Below are 18247 nucleotides of genomic sequence, written 5' to 3' on the forward strand. Positions count from 1 at the left end.
ACCTCTCTCATATATTTGTGTACAGGTCAACTGGAGGTACACAGCTGATAGAAATTTAAGTAGGGAGCTGCATCACAGCATGCGTGGGCTGCAAATGGAAAAGTATAGGTTTATTCCATGCTGAAAATAGAAGTAAACACAACGTTCCAGCTGTGGAGCCTTCTTTGATTGTGACTCGAAATAAATCTTTACTTGTTCGTTTGATGTTAATTTATCTCCATCAAATACCTAACAGTATCTAAACTCGACAGTTGCTCTCAGTAGCTAAAGACACCGCTCCAGGTGAGGCTTGAACTCACAACCTCGGCATGCCTCCACTGTGCACTGCTGTATAAGTACCACGCGCTGACTGATTGCGCCACTGGAGCTGTGCAAGTTGTGCTCCTCATACAGACTGACGCTGCAGAAACACAGGGTGAAAACGGTTTCGGTTGTGGATCCATCTATACATGGGGAACACTAAAATAGCAAGGAAGATACAAGAAAAGAAACTGAAAGAATTGTGCTAACAGCAAAGGGGAACTGAGGGAGGTGGTCAGACAAGTAAATCAGCCTGGCAGATTATTTGTATCGACATTTTTTGAGTCAATCAGCAAACAGATTTCTCTTCATGTGCCTTAAACTGTGCAGTTTGTATCTTCGCTGTAGATAGGTTTCTTCAGAAGTCCAGTAAACTGACAATAATGGAGAACTAGCTGACGCACCCCGTCGTGAAGACCCTCTGTAAGGTGATTACACGTTTCAATTTCAAGTCGCCTCCTTTACACTCAATTGCAGCCCCGAAACTGAGAGAAAGCATGAGAAATGGCTTCAGTTTCAATGTGAAAGTGCAGTACAGGCTCGATGGCTTCACATCTCCCATCAATCAAATAAAATTGCAGTAAAGCGATCTAAATATGACTCTTAAGTACTTGGAAAGATGATTATTTTGAGCGTGCCTCCAAGGGTCTGCTACGAGGCTTAAGTTGGCTTCTTATTCGCCAGCTTCTTATGCGTGTTTTTCGTTCCACCTTAAATGGTGCTGCTGTGATGTTATGTCGCCTTTCGCCTGTAGATGGCTTTCTTCGATCAGTACTAATCCGGCTGGAATACTGTAGACATCTTCACTGAAAAGGAATATCCAAATAAATAGCGACTGTCCAAATTATATTTTTGTATGGAATATATTTCAGAAAATCGCAAACCAATTTTAAAAACTCACCACAACACGGACTTACACTGGGAAAAGGTGACTGCACTTTCTGCTTATTGCTACGGCCTTCCCCCCGATTATGAAAATGTCTCACAGTTCTAACACCGACGTGTGAAAGACAATGTAACAGACTATCAAAATCCTGAAGTACAAGAAATTTTAATGCACCAGTTTTTTAAATATGACCCTCTGATCCTGGCATGTCAGTATACATTTTGAAAAAGTATGGCACCAATCGCACGAATTGCAATGGCACAAATTGTTGAGAATATCACTGACCTTGCCGATATTTGCAGGGGATACGAATGTTTTGCACATGTTGAACTACAACACGTAAAAATTGAGCTTCTTAGTCAATATCATCGGGAATGTCCAATAATGACGAACATCAGTAGCTTCAAGGAAACTTTGACTCGCACATGGAGTTTTATCTTCAAATGGAGGGTGGGAGAATTTATTTGTACTCTCGTTGCTCATTAGCTAAACTATTTTAAAAATATGACACAGATTTGTTCGAGAAACTTGTAATCGCCTTAAAGAGAGTCTTCTTGAAGATGTGCACCAGCTAGCTCTCCACTGTCAATTGACAGGACTTTAGGAGAAACTGTTCTTATACAACCAACATACAAATTACACATCTTAAGGAACATGAAGAGAAATCCGTGTACTAAATAACATAAAATTGTCACTGCAAATTATCACCAAGCTGTTTCATGTGTCTGACCACCTCTTTCCTACTTTGCAGCGAGCACAAATCTTTCTGTTTCTTCATCGCAATTTTACTGTCTCTTTCCCCCATGTGGAGATAGATCCACAGCTGAAACTTTAGGTCAGTTCCTGTTACTCTGTCCGATTGAAAGAGCTGTATTAAAGGCACTCCCATCTCTGCAGGAAAGTTATTGCTGCTCTCAACACAATATACTGCAGCCAAATATAGCAATACTGTCACTGCCTGTGGGCCACGTGTTCCTGCTGGCAGTCTATTATGTCATGTTCATCCACAACCAGAAACATTACTTCATCGCTATTTTACTGTCCCCCATGTGGAGATGGATCCACAGCCGAAACTTTAGGTCAGTTCCTGTTACTCTGTCCGATTGAAAGAGCTGTATTAAAGGCACTCCCATCTCTGCAGGAAAGTTAATGCTGCTCTCAACACAATAGACTGCAGCCAAATATAGCGATACTGTCACTGCCTGTGGGCCACGTCTTCCTGCTGTCAGTCTATAATGTCATGTTCATCCACACCCAGAAACATTACTGCTGGAGCACAAGAGTTATATAGGCGCAGTCCATAGAGCAAGAATCTCTTAATCTCAGAACTGTGGGTTCAGCCCCCACATTGGGTCCCTCTGTGTCAATTTCATCCCCCCAATCCTCCTAGCATGACCTGATGGCGTAACAGTGATACCCAGTACCCAGCGTAATTCAGCTTTCTTTCCACTTGATTCAGATTTTGATCTGAAATCATCAGCCGAACAAGAGTTTGTCTAAATCGAGGGAGATCTGCTCACAAGCAAGTATTAAACACTTCAGCATTTTCTGTTCTAATACCACACTTTGTCAAAACACTGCCGTTTCTTAAGCTAATAAGTAACGGTTTTTGAGCACGCATTGTATCGTTAATGCTTATATTAAAAAAGCATAAATTCACATAGTGGAATTTGGACTGAACAAAGTAGTCCAGCCCTTTTACAACATTACATACCCACTGATTAAAGCTTAAAACTACAGCAGCAGGAGTAACAATAATGGCAACAACATGTTTGGAGTTCGGCATTTCATTTATTCTGCGGAAACGTATCGGAATGAACTGCCCGAGATAAAAGAGTATTTGCGGCTTCAGATCGTTTTTACAGAGCATTGCGTTGTTCTGTTCATGCTGACTACACGCATTACATTTGTCATTTACTGCAAGCGTTGCTTTTCCAGGTTTTTCTGAAATTCCTCGCATTTGAGCCAGCACTAAAATATTTCATTCCCGTCGCTGAATACATCGTGGAAACGGTATTTGGAACGGAATGCTGTCACTCATGAAACCTCTTTGTTATTCGGTTCTGAAGTTTGAAAATGAAAATAAAACGGGGGTCAATTCATATGCTTGAAAGAAGTCCAAGCAGCATAAAAACCCGCGAATTCTCACAAAGGCTGCACCTTTCTTCTGCTGCTGTTATAAATCAGCCTTAAACATTTGAATACATACCTTACTGCTGCTAATCACATTCACGTGTTTACGAAGCTTTTTTCTGTCCGTTATGTTTTTGCTAAGCAGTTTCTCCGTTTTCCTCGTACTGTGATTGTCAGCGAGCACAACAAAACTGAAACAGTGTAAAGGCAGGTAAAAAAGACAGGGTAAAACGCCTGATTGTCGGGAGTGGGATTTGAACCCGTGCCTCTATTTGGAGAGTGAAACACAAAGCTTAAAAGACACGAAGTTGTGAATTTGCTGTTTTAAACCGCTCGACTATCCTGAAGAAATAGGTGCTGACTGCACCAGTCGCATCCGATTTTCCGTAATTTTAGGACGATTGATACGACTGGACTAACACAATTTGTGGCGTTTAGTCTGACATGGAAAACGGTACCGGAGCATTCGGGTCCGGACTACTAGACTCAGAAACAGTTTTTACCCCCGCACTATCAAACTATCAAAGTCCCAGCCTCTCTCGCTCACTCCTCACCTCTCACCTATGATCTGAACCTCACAGTGCCTTCTTTCTTACCAAAAACCCAAACACACATTGAAAATCTACCTCTACCATACATGTCAAAAGCTCACTCCCCATCATTTCTATCCCTTTATTTCATTCTTTTGATGCGTGTTTTTGCACATAACCTGTTACCTTTTTGTTGTTTTTTGGACATCGGCTGTTGTCTCTGTCTTTCTTTTGTTATACAATTGTATTGTTGTTGTGTTTTTTTCTTTGTACTACTTATGTCCGAGAGCTAGCTAAATAGCATTTCATTATACCATATACCTGTGTATGAGTATAATGACAATAAACTTGAACTTTAAACTTGAACTTGAACTTGACATAGTCTTGCAGGCAGTATATTATTTTATCGTTTACTCGTTTAAAAAAACACGGTCTTCTCGTTCCTAAGTCAGATTTTTAGTGCTTTCGAACGTTACTTCCAACCTGGACTGACAGCTCACCCGATCTGTTTGTGATCAGACCATGGAGTTGGGGGCTGTACCAAGCGCACGTTCCTTCCCAATGCTGAGGCGATCATTCGGAAGATGGGTGTGAAGAGAAACAAGCTTTGTCGACTAAAAAACAAGGCAGGATATGCAAGAATACTAATCACTGGCGACAGTTATGTTCTCTTACTATTGAGATCCCTACATTGCGAGTTTTTTTAAGACTTTGAAACTAAAGGAAAGCGATGACAAGTGAAACTGGCACGGGTGGGGCTTGAACCCACGATCTTCGGTTTACGAGACCGACGCCTTACCACTTGGCCACCGCGCCTTCAAGTAAGCATGGGAATAAGGTTGTTCAAATTATTTTTTTCTGAATCTGGTTTACATCGCCAAATGTAAACCGGAGGCAGCAACAGCAATAAAAGGGATACTTGTCCTTAAACTCGGACGTGATGTTCTGCAGACATGTGCACAATGTCCTGTTTTCTTGCAGTATAGACATTTTGCTGTTCACGCTCCGCATTCATCTGCTTTGTGCATTGTTAGTCCGCACCTGTAACATGTAATGTCAGCCGTCCCCTGTTCTTCTATTTCTCTAGCATGACTGCGTCCTGCTGCTTGGCTTTTGTTTGTAAAGTTTGAGCGAGCGCCCCGTTCAGTGTCACTTTGTCACTGTGGTCAGAAAGCATTCTTGATTCTGCTTGAGCTGCTTCATGAATTCTAGCGACTGTAAGAGCTCTTTCTAAAGTCAACCCTTCCTCCTGCAGCAATTTATAGTCTCTTATGTGCACATTTTTCCACAAGTTGATCTCTTAACATGTCAGTTTCCAATACTCCAAAGTCACACGATTTAGCCAGTTCTCTTAGTGCAGTCACAAAAGCATCAACAGATTCGTCCTGAGACTAAGTTCTCTGGCTAAATTTATGCCGTTCCAAAACCACATTTCTCCGCGGTGTAAAGGAAGCGTCTAAAGCAGCTACAGTCTTTTTCTCCAGGGAGGTTGGCGAAAATCCGCTGCATGGGAGCCCCGATACAGTGCAGTAATGTAGCACGTCTCACGGCATCCTGAGCTTCTGTAGATCCACTGGCTATTTAAAAAAAATCTGTACGACTCCATCCATATCTTGTATTCCGTATACAAATCCGGGGCTCCGAGGTTCAGTAGAAGCGGTGGAAAAAGCTGGGCATAAGCAAAGCTTCTCGGCGCGGCTACCATATCTTCCATGGCGCAAGCTAAACGAAAAGTCCGAAAATTCAGAAGTTCGTTTCTACCAGCAAGAGAACTAAAATCTGCACTGCACTCGCTTTGAGTCCGTCAAGCACTCATCTCTCGTCGCCTTCAATGTTGTGTATCTTAATAAAGAGACGTTTTTATATTATTTTAACAACTACACAGATCACGTCCTTACACCATATATTCCTGCCTTCTACTCTCTCGTTCTGTTGTCTGGCGATGTCTACTCACTATACTACATTTAGCATGACTTCTTGCTGCAGTTGAGCTCAAAGCTGGAGATGATCTCCATATTCTACCGCACTATCTAGTCCGAAACGTCGTACACAGTACATACTTTTTTAAGTGAAGTCAGGTTGTTAAAAAATTAAACCAGCGCCCTGTCACAGAAACGTACCCCAGTCTCCCGCGCAACAAGCGGGGGTACTCAGCACTATACTAACGAGGAGCGCTTGTCTGCAGCTGAGCGTCAGTTCTGTTTACTGTCAGCAGTCATTGCCTCATTTCCAAAGACTTTTTCACCTGCTCTCAGCTTTTAAAGACAGTCATAAACGCTCAAGAAGTAATTCATGTCAGTTGGAAGTCTGTTTCTGTTGTCTCAGCTCTTGATAAAGAAAAGCCGTGCGTGGGAGACTCCCTCTCTGAAGAAGTTTGCCGTCACCCTGCGAGGGAGAAGAGCCATCAATCACCGAGGCAACCACTGAGACGGTTAACATTAAACACGTGAAATGCGAGATGTTGTGATTTTTTTCCCGCTTAAGGCTTCTATCGTTTCTACTCTAACGAGAAAGACCTCTTTAATAGAAGTGAGATTTTAACAAACGTCTCCAGGGTTAACTGCGACCTGAACGCAACGCCTTAGAGCACCAGCCATCTTGCCTGTGGTACTTATAGTGAAGTATATATTTTATTTCTTTCGACTCGTTGATAAGAAAAAAAGTGAAATCATGTAATTAGGGACATGTCTTTTTTTTCCATGGGGAAAACTAGCCCGAGCAAATGTAAAGTTTAGAGCAGCGCTCAATAAAAATGATCAGAACCCGAAAGCGCTTCTTATGCGGATCATATTCCGATACCACTAGTTCTGCAGAAGAAATAAGAAAAGCCGAACTCAAAGCAGACATGTGTTGCCATTACGGGTACTCTGTCTGCAGCTGCTTTAAGATCTACTCACACCGTGTTGCCATTAAGGCTACCTAGTTAAAAAAAAACTTATCGTCACCTTTTTGAACGTGATTATTAGACACCCATTAAATCTCAACCGAGGTTTCTTGAGAGATCGTTCAGCGAGCGAGTAATAAAAAAACTACTTCGCTTCAAACCTCTAATGTCACTTTAAACTTGGACGTGATGATGTGCAGTGTGCCCTTCCTCTTGTTGTATTCAAGAGTACTCACTGTGTGAGCTGTACTCTACTGTGATTTAATTTAGATGATTACGTGGAGTAGAGTGACAAGATCTACTTGAACATTTTCGGTTTGTGAAATGAAACACTATATACACTACTGTAAATACAAGTAATGGACATTTAAAATAACCACAGTACAGCTAGAAGAGTGAAAGATAAAAGACTATTTAGAATGACATTCACAATAGAATTAAAAACGGCACAGCCACCCGAACAGGGACTTGAACCCTGGGCCCTCAGATTAAAAGTCTGATGCTCTACCGACTGAGCTATCCGGGCTCTGAAAGGACACCGACACTGTCGGGATCCTCGCAAGTCACGTGTCTCTTGTGCCGAAGAGCAGTCATACCTGACCCGTCTGGAATGACCACTGACAGACTTTATCCAGAAGTGACGGCACCACTCCCAGTAGAATGAGTGAGAAATACAGCATGACATGGGTAGTTAAGGGGCTCCCACAATCCATCTTTCCTCACATTACTGATTTTTCTTCAATAGCATTTTGACCTTTTTTTAAAATTAAGATTTTTTTCACATTTAATAAAATCTTTTAATCAACAACATTAAAAAAAACAAATGGAACATTTTTTGGAACAATAATTAAAACAAAAACTTTCAATGCCTTGGTTGTATACGTGTGCACACCCTTTATAAAGGGAGTTGCAACAGTGCTGAAATGTAAAGAGCATTTCTGTAGAGAAAACAGCATTTTTTCTGCCTTGATGTTAAGCTTAGGGAGCCTGTCTTTTAGAAATTCTATTTCTTAACACCTTGCACAGCCTCCCGACAGACTAACAAATATTTTTTTTGGAGAAATTGGCTCACACACCGGAAGACACTAAAATAACGTTTATTTACGTTAGAGTATGTAAAACTCAGGCTTTAACAGATGTTCATGATGTTTCACACGGGGTGTTACCTGTTGTAGTTTTTCAAAAGATGTGTTAGCGGACCACAAATTATCTTGAAAAGATTTGGGTTTGTACTGGCTGGGATTCAAACCCGACTCAATTATTTAGAAGGCGCCTGTACCACCAACGCACTTCCGAGAAGCACCTGCAAATTATCACAATCCTCTCTCTCACCTACAAAGTTATGGAGACACAGACGTCCAATGAAAACTAATTTTATTCACTCAAGGCTCCACTCTTTTGTTGTGATGTCATTTTAATAAATATTAGCTTTGATAAGGTGTCGTTTTTGCCTCTTAAAGTTAAAGTCTGCTCCTTTCTTCCTGGTATAGAAATAACATGTTCCATCTTTGTTTAAAAACACCACTAAAAGTAAATTATTCAACTCTAACGCCTGTGTGCATTGACAAGACATCTCAAAAGGACTTATCAAATAAGAACACGATCCTTCCTGTTACCATTCCTGTGGTTGGGGCGTTGTTTCACCCTTTTATTTTCTTCTACAATATTTGCAGACAGGGCTTTATCACTCGAGTTGTACAGAACAGGTGTGCATCGGTCCATGAAAATAATCAGTAGTGCTGTTTTTCTATGCATAGTTTAATCAAGAGCACTTAAAAGATGCAAAAAGCTTTCAAATAAAACAGAATTGAAAGACAGTCGAGTAAGGAAGTAGAAAAAAAGCACTCCCCCGTCTGGGAATTAACCACCGTCGCACGTATGACTGGATACAAAAATAATAGATTAATTTGTGCCCAGTCTCTTGAAGCTTCAATGCGATTATTTTTCCTTCCTTATTTCTTCATTCGCATGCATTTACTCTGTAGTAGAGGAAACGCGAAAGTGGGAAACTGCAGGCATTCTTCGTGAGTGGTGGATTGTGATCAGTGAGCATCTGGACAAGTCTGTTCCATTACCTTCGCCATCGGGGATGTAGCTCAGTGGTAGAGCGCGTGCTTCGCATGTATGAGGTCCCTGGTTCGATCCCTGGCATCTCCAGGTGCTTTATATTACAGTACTCACATCGCAATCTTCTGTTGAGTGAGAACTCTTTGCTTGTGTTCAGAGAGAGCCAGGTTTACACAACTAAATGCAGGCACACTCCCGTGCTGCAGAGTTGCGCTGCTGTTTTAAATGTACCTCATTTAGTTCTGTTAAATCCTAAATTATTTGAACTAACCCTAACCCTAATAATTTAGTTCAAATTCAGGAAAACCAGAGATTGCTTCACACTTGCCGTGGCTGTTGCAGAAAACACCTCTTGAATCTCACCCGGGATTTCTTGAGAGATCATTCAGCGAGCGAATCCTCCTTCTGAACTCCGCACTAAACTGAAAGCTTCACGAACTCCTCACTGCGTGTCTGTACTGTTACAAGTGCTCTCGTGTAGATGTGAAACACAGCCATAAACACACTTTTAACTTTTTCCGTAAAATATGGAGATCATCTCCAGCTTTGAGCTGAACTGCAACAAGAAGTCATGCTAAATGTAGTATAGTGAGTAGACATCGCGAGACAACAGAACGAGAGAGTAGAAAGCAGGAATATATGGTGTAAGGGCGTGATCTGTGTAGTTAATAAAATAGTTAAAATCATATAAAAACGTCTCTTTATTAAGATACACAACATTTATGGCGACGAGAGATGAGTGCTTGACGTATTCAAAGCGAGCAGAACACTGCAGGTTTTAGTTCTCTTGCTGGTAGAAACGAACTTCTGGAATTTTCGGACTTTTCGTTTAGCTTGCGCCATGGAAATTGCAGCCGCGCCGAGAAGCTTTGCTTATGCCCAGCTTTTTCCACCGCTTCCACTGAACCTCGGAGCTCCGGATTTGTATACGGAATACAAGATATGGATGGAGTCGTACAGATTTTTTTTAAATAGCCAGTGGATCTACAGAAGCTCAGGATGCCGTGAGACGTGCTACACTCCTGCACTGTATCGGGGCTCCCGTGCAGCGGATTTTCGCCAACCTCCCTGGAGAAAAAGGTACATATGAACAGACTGTAGCTGCCTTAGACGCTTACTTTACACCGCGGAGAAAAGTGGTTTTGGAACGGCATAAATTTAGGCAGAGAACTCAGTCTCAGGACGAATCTGTTGTTGCTTTTGTGACTGCACTAAGAGAACTGGCTAAATCTTGTGACTTTGGAGTATTGGAAACTGACATGTTAAGATATCAACTTGTGGAAAAATGTGCACATAAGAGACTATAAATTGCTGCAGGAGGAAGGGCTGACTTTAGAAAGAGCTCTTACAGTCGCTTGAATTCATGAAGCAGCTCAAGCAGAATCAAGAATGCTTTCTGACCACAGTGACAAAGTGACACTGAACGGGGCGCTCGCTCAAACTTTACAAACAAAAGCCGAGCAGCCGGACGCAGTCATGCTAGAGATATAGAAGAACAGGGGACGGCTGACATTACATGTTACAGGTGCGGACTAACAATGCACAAAGCAGATGAATGCGGAGCGTGAACAGCAAAATGTCTACACTGTAAGAAAACAGGACATTATGCACACGTCTGCAGAACATCACGTCCGAGTTTAAGGACAGCAACATCAGAGATTGGAAGTTAGGGAGTTTCAGGTCTGTTTTTTTATTATAGGTTCAAGAAAGTCTGAATACCTTTGCAAGAAGTATTTCAGAATCCCACTCAAATCCAGTACGAATGCCGCATAAATCTGCATTGTACAATTAGTATACTGTTTGTCCGTTGAATCAAACACGCCTTATGAAGCATTTCTAAAACAGGAGAGATCGTTAGGGAATGCGTCTTCCTGTAAAAATAAAATGACTTCAAGGGCACTAAAAGCAGAGGTGTGAAAGCCTGCTCTACAGAAGAACTATAGCCAGAGATGCCAAAGAGGTCTAGATTTCACCACGTGAGAGAAAGCATCTCAGAAAACGAAGCTGCGGTCAATTCCACGCGTTATAAAAACACTAGGTCAAACAACAAGAGCTGAAGAGCCGCTGTTGAGAGTAACGTGGCCGAGTGCTTTAAGGAGCTGGCTTAAACCTCCAGCCTCTTCAGGAGCACCTGTTGGAGTCGCACTGCTACAGCGTATCTCCTTGTTAAGTATCCCTTTTATTGTTGTTGCTGCCTCCAGGCGATGTAAACCAGATTCAGAAAAAAATAATTTGGACAACATTATTCCCATGTTTCCTCGAAGGTGCGGTGGCCAAGTGGTAAGGCGTCGGTTTTGTAAACCGAAGATCGTGGGTTCACCCCACCCGTGCCTGTTTCATTTGTCTCCACTTTCCTTTAGTTTCAAAGTCTTCAAAAAAACTCGCAATGTAAGAGTCTCAATAGTAAGAGAGCATAACTGTCGCCAGTGATTAGTATTCTTGCATATCCTGCCTTGTTTTTTAGTCGACAAAGCTTGTCTCTCTTCACAACCATCTTCTGAATAATCGCCTCAGCATTGGGAAGGAACGTGCGCTTGGTACAGCCCCCGACTCCATGGTCTGATCACAAACAGATCGGGTGAGCTGTCAGTCCAGGTTGAAAGCACTAAAAATCTGACTTAGGAACAAGAAGACCATGTTTTTTTAAACGAGTAAACGATAAAATAATATACTGCCTGCAAGACTATGTCAAGTTCAAGTTCAAGTCCAAGTTTATTGTCATTATACTCATACACAGGTATATGGTATAACGAAATGCTATTTAGCTAGCTCTCGGACATAAGTAGTACAAGAAAAAAACACAACAACAATACAATTGTATAACAAAAGGAAGATAGAGATAACAGCCGATGTGCAAAAAACAACAACAGGCAGTGTGCAAAACAACAAAAAGGTAACAGGTTATGTGCAAAAACATGCATCAAAAGAATGAAATAAAGAGATAGAAATTATGGGGAGTGAGCTTTTGACATGTAAGGTAGAGGTAGATTTTCAATGTGTGTTTGGGTTTTTGGTAAGAAAGAAGGCACCGTGAGGTTCAGGTCATAGGTGAGAGGTGAGGAGAGAGTGAGAGAGGCTTGGAGTTTAATAGTTTGATAGTGCGGGGGTAAAAACTGTTTCTGAGTCTTGTAGTCCGGACCCGAACGCTCCGGTACCGTTTTCCATGTCATGCTAAACGCCACAAATTGTTCGTCCAGTTGTATCAATCGTCCTAAATTTACGGAAAATCGGATGTGACTGATACAATCCGCACCCATTTCTTCAGGATATTTGAGCGGTTTAAAACAGCAAATTTACAGATTCGTGTCTTTTAAGCTTTGTGTTTCGCTCTCCAAATAGAGGCACGGGTTCAAATCCCACTCCCGACAATCAGGCGTTTTACCCTGACTTTTTTACCTGCCTTTACACTGTTTCAGTCTTGTTGTGTTCGCTGACAATCACAGTACAAGGAAAACTGAGAAACTGCTTAGCAAAAACATAACGGACAGAAAAAAGCTTCGTAAACACGTGAATGTGATTAGCAGCAGTAAGGTATGCATTCAAATGTTTAAGGCAGATTTATAACAGCAGCAGGAGAAAGGTGCAGCACAATGCAATTTGTGAGAATTCACGGGTTTTTATGCTGCTTGGACTTCTTTCAAGCCTATGAAGTGACCCCCGTTTTATTTTCATTTTCAAACTTCAGAACCGAATAACGAAAATGTTTCATGTGACAGCATTCCGTTGCAAATACCGTTTCCACGATGTATTCAGCGACGGGAATGAAATGTTTTAGTGCTGGCTCAAATGCGAGGAATTTCAGAAAAACCTGGAAAAGCAACGCTTGCAGTAAATGACATATCTAAAGCGTGTAGTCAGCATGAGCAGAACAACGCAATGCTCTGTAAAAACGAAATCTGAAGCCGCAATTACTCTTTTATCTCAGGCAGTTCATTCCGATACGATGTTTCCGCAGACTAAATGAAATGCCGAACTCCAAACATGTTGTTGCCATTATTGTACTCCTGCTGAAAGAAGAAAGAAAGAAAGGTGTTGTAAATGAACTTTGTCGCCCGTGGGAGATGTCAAGCGCATTGGACATGAAAAGTGCCGGATAAAACCCATTTCTATACGTTTCTCTTAGTGTCGGGGCTCCTATTGAATGTAAAGGAGGCAACGTGCTCAGCCAGCCGACTCAGCGCTGACTGAACGCAGGTGTCTCAGAGCGGTGTGTCCAAGTCGCAGTAAAAGAGGAGGATTCTGTCGGCGCCGTGGCTTAGTTGGTTAAAGCGCCTGTCTAGTAAACAGGAGATCCTGGGTTAAAATCCTAGCGGTGCCTTTCTTCCTGTCTTCTCGCACCGTTTATTGTTATAGAGAACATGCTTCTGCATTACCTCAGTCAATATCACCGGGAATGTGAATAGAAATGTAAACATCAATATTTCTGCTGTCTCCTGAGAAACACAAGTATAGAGTCAAAACACAATAAATAATGCTAAAAAATTATTCAGTTAACACCCAGATGTGACAAAACACATTTAAGACTTACATCCCCTTTAAATATGTATTTCCTTAATATCAGTTCTCTTCCCTCCCCAGGACACCTGCAAATTCACTAGAGCATATTAAAAGCTGTGTGTAAGTCTTACATGTGTTCTGTCACATCTGGGTGTTAAATTAATAGATGTGTTGTGTCATTTAATATGATTTGACTCCACGCTTGTGTTTCCCGGGAGACAGCAGAAATATTGGGGATTTGCGGCTACAGAAAATAATGTGAACTTTACAGGCAAAAGTAAGGTTAAGTTAAAGAAACAAAAACGTATTGTCACCTTTTTCAACGTGATTTTTTAAGACATTTGTTCGGAATAGTATATCTTCTCGTGTCTGTGGCTGTTATCCTACAATAACGGTGGTGAAATAGCAGGAATGTGCGGAAAGATTCGGAGATTGAACAGAAGACTCATCCAGTCGATAGTAAGGTTGTGTAGGACCGCACACCCTACGATGTCAGTGTTGAGTAGTGAGGTTTAAAAGCTTCTTCACGAACCAGGAAGGAGTACAAACCTAAAGTCTTCTGATCCGTAATCAGACACGTTATATATTGCGCCATTGGCGTTTGTATTGCATTCAGAGCCGCTACTATTCATGTGTCTTGTATGTGTGTCTAGTTACTACGTCTTTCATTATGTCTGGTTTAAAATAATGTATCTTTAAAACAGACAAAGGGTTTATCAGTCTCCCTGAAATTCACACACGAAGAATAAAAAATATCGCGTTTAAAAAGAATACAGAGATGCCGGCGATAGAAAACGGAGCGTCTTAAGTGCGCGCTATCACTGAACTAAACTCCCGATCGATAAGTTTGTCGGCGGCTTTTTAATTGTGTTAGGAAGAGCAAACAGTCCACAGTGTACATTTTAAAGGTCTAAGCAAAACAATCTGACGTGAGGATTAGGATTAGGATCCAGAACAGGAGCCTTTACTTCTTTATATACTGAGCTTTCGGGTGAACGTCAAAGTGAAAGACAAATTCACAATTTTCACTTTTTGATTAAGGAACAAGAAAACACCATCCTTCGAGCTCGATTCAAACCAGGGACATAACAAAATGCCCCCTTTTTTTGTCTATAGTCTTAAGATCCAGCAATTGAGCTACCGAGAGGTCGGAAAGCAAACGCTTTGTCACACGTGTAGCCCAATGTAGTGGTGTTCCTCTATTTAAATCCCAGTTCGACGTCAAAATACTCACTACCCTTGTCTCGTTCAGAAGAAGAAATGGACCAGGCTTCCACTGTATAAACGTCCAGAGTTCTTATAAAACGTTTGAAGGGACATCAGTGCAGGCTGAAATTGACCCTTTTTCTAGTGGGATCAGGATCATATAAAACCTTTCTTTTGGATTGAGAAGAGGATCATGGAGACACTCAAAATATCCCTGTCTTTGCTTCTTTCAAGGATGAATGGAGTATTGAGCTGCAAGCATCGGTTTAAATCAAAACTCTCTGCTACTGCAGTTGCTTGTTTGAGAGTTTCTTCAAATCTTTCAACTGAACGTTGATATCAAGAGATATGCGGTAATATCATAGGGACTTTGGTTTTCTTTTGATCGAAAATTGTATTAAAATACAAGCCTCTTTCACAGTTGTATAATACTTTCCCTTGCATCCTCAGATAAAATTTCTAAATACCACAAAGTTACAACATATGGAATAGCATTTATTTTAAAATGTATTTTAAAATTTGCATTTATTTAGAGCTATATTTAGAGCTTAGTAAAGATAACATTGCTAATATTGATGGAGTAGAAATGTAAGATGAATTGATAGCTTTTTCTGAACTAAAAAAGTCCTACAACGCCTCTTGTAACAGGTAAGGACTCATAGCAAGGCATTGCTATTGCATTGCGCATTTTGCAGATACTTTCTGCAAAATGGTTTCTGCTTCTGGTGAGTGCATCTTTTCCAAACTGAAATTAACAAGAACATTTTCAAGATGCGCCATGTCCCTAAATCGTTCATCAGGACTACTATTAATATCAGGTGAAAGCAGTACAAAGCATACATTTAACCTAAATATTAAGAGACTATATCTGTCAGCTACTGCTGTAAGCCATGTTCAGCCAACGCTAGAAATATTACTGCTCTACTACAGTAGCTAAAGAAAGCAAGTCCGACTTAGAAACGGATCACAAGTCGAAAACATAAACCGACGAGGATGGGATTCAAACCCACGCGTGCAAAGCACAATGGATTAGCAGTCCATCGCCTTAACCACTCGGCCACCTCGTCACAAGAGCCACCCCCCTTGGGCATGATTTTGCTCGGCGACCAGGCTCAGCGCACATCGACCTCAGATGTATCAGAGCGGTGTCCAAGAGGCTGTATAAGAATAGGTAATAGGTTTATTCCATGCTGAAAAAAAGAAGAACGAGAACACAACGTTTCGGCCGTGGAGCCTTCTTCAGGTGTGAGAGAGACAGGGCAGTAGGCAAAGGTAAAATAGCGAGAGAACAAAGGTTTGAGGGTGGGTACCCACCTATATAAGAATAGTATTCTGCCAGTGCTGTGGTAAAGCTGGTTAAAAGACCTGTTTCATAAAGAGGAAATCCTGGATCCGAATTCCAGCGGTACCTTTTTTTTCCTGTCTTGTTTTACAGAACATGTAATTTGGGACACTCAAAGAGGTCTTGATTTGGTTTAATGTGTTTATTCATTTCCTTTGCAGAACAACTTGTTTTTTTTAAATCATACAGCTTGCGAAAGATGAAATGCGAGCGAATTTTTTTGTTCACCAAAAGTATGTAAATGAAAAAAAGCAAGGTGTAAGCATTTCTGTGGTGCAATCGGTTAGCGTTTTCGGCTATTAATCCCCAGGTGGGTTTTTTGATCCCACCCAGGGACGCACTTCTTCCTATAGTAAACATCATCACTGCAAAAATTTAATTGTTCCGCAAAACCTGAACTATTTTGATATTTACTCAAACAATTGAGTACCAGAGTCAACATTACCGGGAATTTCCAATAATTACCGACATTGGCAACTTGCAAGCAGTTAGTATTCACCTATAGAATTATATGTTCCAGTGAGTGAGGGAGAATTCACTTATGCTCCCGTTGCATCTTCAGCTAAAGTAATTTAAAAAACAATGCAAAACTGTTCGAGAACTTGTCAAGCAAAAACAACAGATCGCCGGAGTTCTATTTTAATATTTTCGTATATTTACCTTAATTTGAATATAAATGTTAACATAAACGCTGTTCAATATAATGTAATGTTGTTGTACTTTTAAAATATTTTAGCTGAGGGTGAGAGGGGGGATATTACGCCTTGCCAAACATCTAAAATAACTGTAAAAGGGGATGGCATTTTAATAAAACTGGCAATCAAAAGAAAGTTACAATTTGTATGGTATTATGCTCAATATCCCTCGATATTGAAGGTCAGATGAGGAATTTGAAGAAATTATCAAAGAAACAACGGCAATAGCAGAGGGTGTTGATTTTGAACCAGTGCTTGCACCTCAATAATCCATCAGTCTTCGCTTGACAGGCTTCCTCAAGATATTCGGTGTTCTATACAAAAAATCGACAATTAAGCGTAAATGTGACAAGAGGCAAAGACTGCGGAAGAGGAGGAATAAACTCCACACGATCACTGTATGTATACGTCTGTCTAATATTCGGCCCCTGCAGGGGCATCATATTCGCTGAACTGCCTGCCAGTGTTACGAGTTCGGTAACAGGGACCGAACGAGTGAGTGAACCCACTTGCAGGAGCGAACAAAGCCAAGTCGTAATCCGAAAGCAAACCGTAATCGTAGGAACGAGCCGAGAGTCCAGGGGAAGCCAGATATCCGAAAGGGTACGTGTACCGAAGCCGAAGAGTAATCCGAAGCCGTTGTCCGTAGAGCAATCCGAGAATCCAGAGGTAGCCAGAAATCCAAAACAGAGCGAAAGCACCAATCCAAGCCGAGATCCGAAAAGCCGAAGTCCAAAGGGAATAACCGAAAGCCGAAATCCAAGACAAACACAGAGTAGAAGAAGCGCAACCAGGAAGCTCGATAGGGAAAACCAATACTGAGCAACAAGTTAGGGAAGGACAGGTGTTTAAGTAGGATGAGACAGGGGTGTGGTGGTGAATGGGAAAACTGATAGGTGAACTGATAGATAGGGGCTACGCCTACTTCTGCCTCCTCCGTTGCCGGGAGCCAGGGTTCGTAACATTACCCCCCCCTCTATGGGCGGCTCCTGACACCCTAACGGGACGATCCGGGAAGTTAAGGTGGAATCTTGGATGAGGTTGGGGTCCAGAATATCCTTCTCCGAGACCCACGAGCGCTCCTCCGGACCGTAGCCTTCCCAATCGACAAGATATTGTAGGGATCCACGAGACCAACGGGAATCCAGGATTTTATTGACTGTGTAAGCAGGGAGTCCATCAATTACTCGAGGCGGTGGGGTTTTTTTTTGCGGTTTAGACAGGGTGGATCTGTGAAAGGGTTTAAGAAGGGACACATGGAAAGTAGGGTGGATCCGCAGGGTGGGAGGCAAGGCCAGTCGGTAAGTCACAGGGGTGATCTGGGCAAGGACACGAAAAGGACCAATGAACCTGGGAGCAAGCTTGCCAGAAGGTTGCTTAAGAGGAAGGTTACGAGTAGATAACCAAACAAACTGACCGCGACGAAGTCTGGGTGGGATACGACGGCGCCGATCAGTCACCTTCTTCCGCTGAGCTGAGGTGCGAAGAAGGGTGGCTTTGGCCTTCCTCCAGAAGGTCTTCAGTTTAGAGATGTAGTCCTGAACCGAAGGTACCTCTGTGTTGTGGTGGGAGTCAGGGATAAGAGGAGGCTGATAACCTAAAGCACACTTAAAGGGAGACATGCCGGTAGCTGTAGTATACAGAGAATTGTGTGCATACTCTGCCCATGGGAGCAAAGACACCCAATTGTCATGGGTAGAGGAGATA

General features: G+C 41.9%; 6 non-coding genes across 6 annotated transcripts; 2 read left to right on the top strand and 4 right to left on the bottom strand.

Moving 5' to 3' along the window:
• Positions 1-274: 274 nt before the first annotated feature.
• Positions 275-368, bottom strand: trnai-uau (transfer RNA isoleucine (anticodon UAU)). The gene is made up of 2 exons: positions 331-368; positions 275-310 (listed from the first exon to the last, which is right to left on the bottom strand). It is a non-coding gene; the product is annotated as a tRNA-Ile (tRNA).
• Positions 369-4593: 4225 nt separating this feature from the next.
• Positions 4594-4665, bottom strand: trnat-cgu (transfer RNA threonine (anticodon CGU)). Its single transcript has one exon. It is a non-coding gene; the product is annotated as a tRNA-Thr (tRNA).
• A 2521-nt stretch (positions 4666-7186) lies between these two features.
• trnak-uuu (transfer RNA lysine (anticodon UUU)) lies at positions 7187-7259 on the bottom strand. The gene has a single exon. It is a non-coding gene; the product is annotated as a tRNA-Lys (tRNA).
• Positions 7260-8818: 1559 nt separating this feature from the next.
• trnaa-cgc (transfer RNA alanine (anticodon CGC)) lies at positions 8819-8890 on the top strand. Its single transcript has one exon. It is a non-coding gene; the product is annotated as a tRNA-Ala (tRNA).
• A 4154-nt stretch (positions 8891-13044) lies between these two features.
• Positions 13045-13118, top strand: trnat-agu (transfer RNA threonine (anticodon AGU)). The gene has a single exon. It is a non-coding gene; the product is annotated as a tRNA-Thr (tRNA).
• A 2370-nt stretch (positions 13119-15488) lies between these two features.
• On the bottom strand, positions 15489-15570 carry trnas-gcu (transfer RNA serine (anticodon GCU)). The gene has a single exon. It is a non-coding gene; the product is annotated as a tRNA-Ser (tRNA).
• Positions 15571-18247: the final 2677 nt, after the last annotated feature.

This window comes from Lepisosteus platostomus, chromosome 5 (genome assembly GCF_059453375.1).
Source record: "Lepisosteus platostomus isolate fLepPlt1 chromosome 5, fLepPlt1.hap1, whole genome shotgun sequence".
NCBI lineage: Eukaryota > Metazoa > Chordata > Actinopteri > Semionotiformes > Lepisosteidae > Lepisosteus > Lepisosteus platostomus.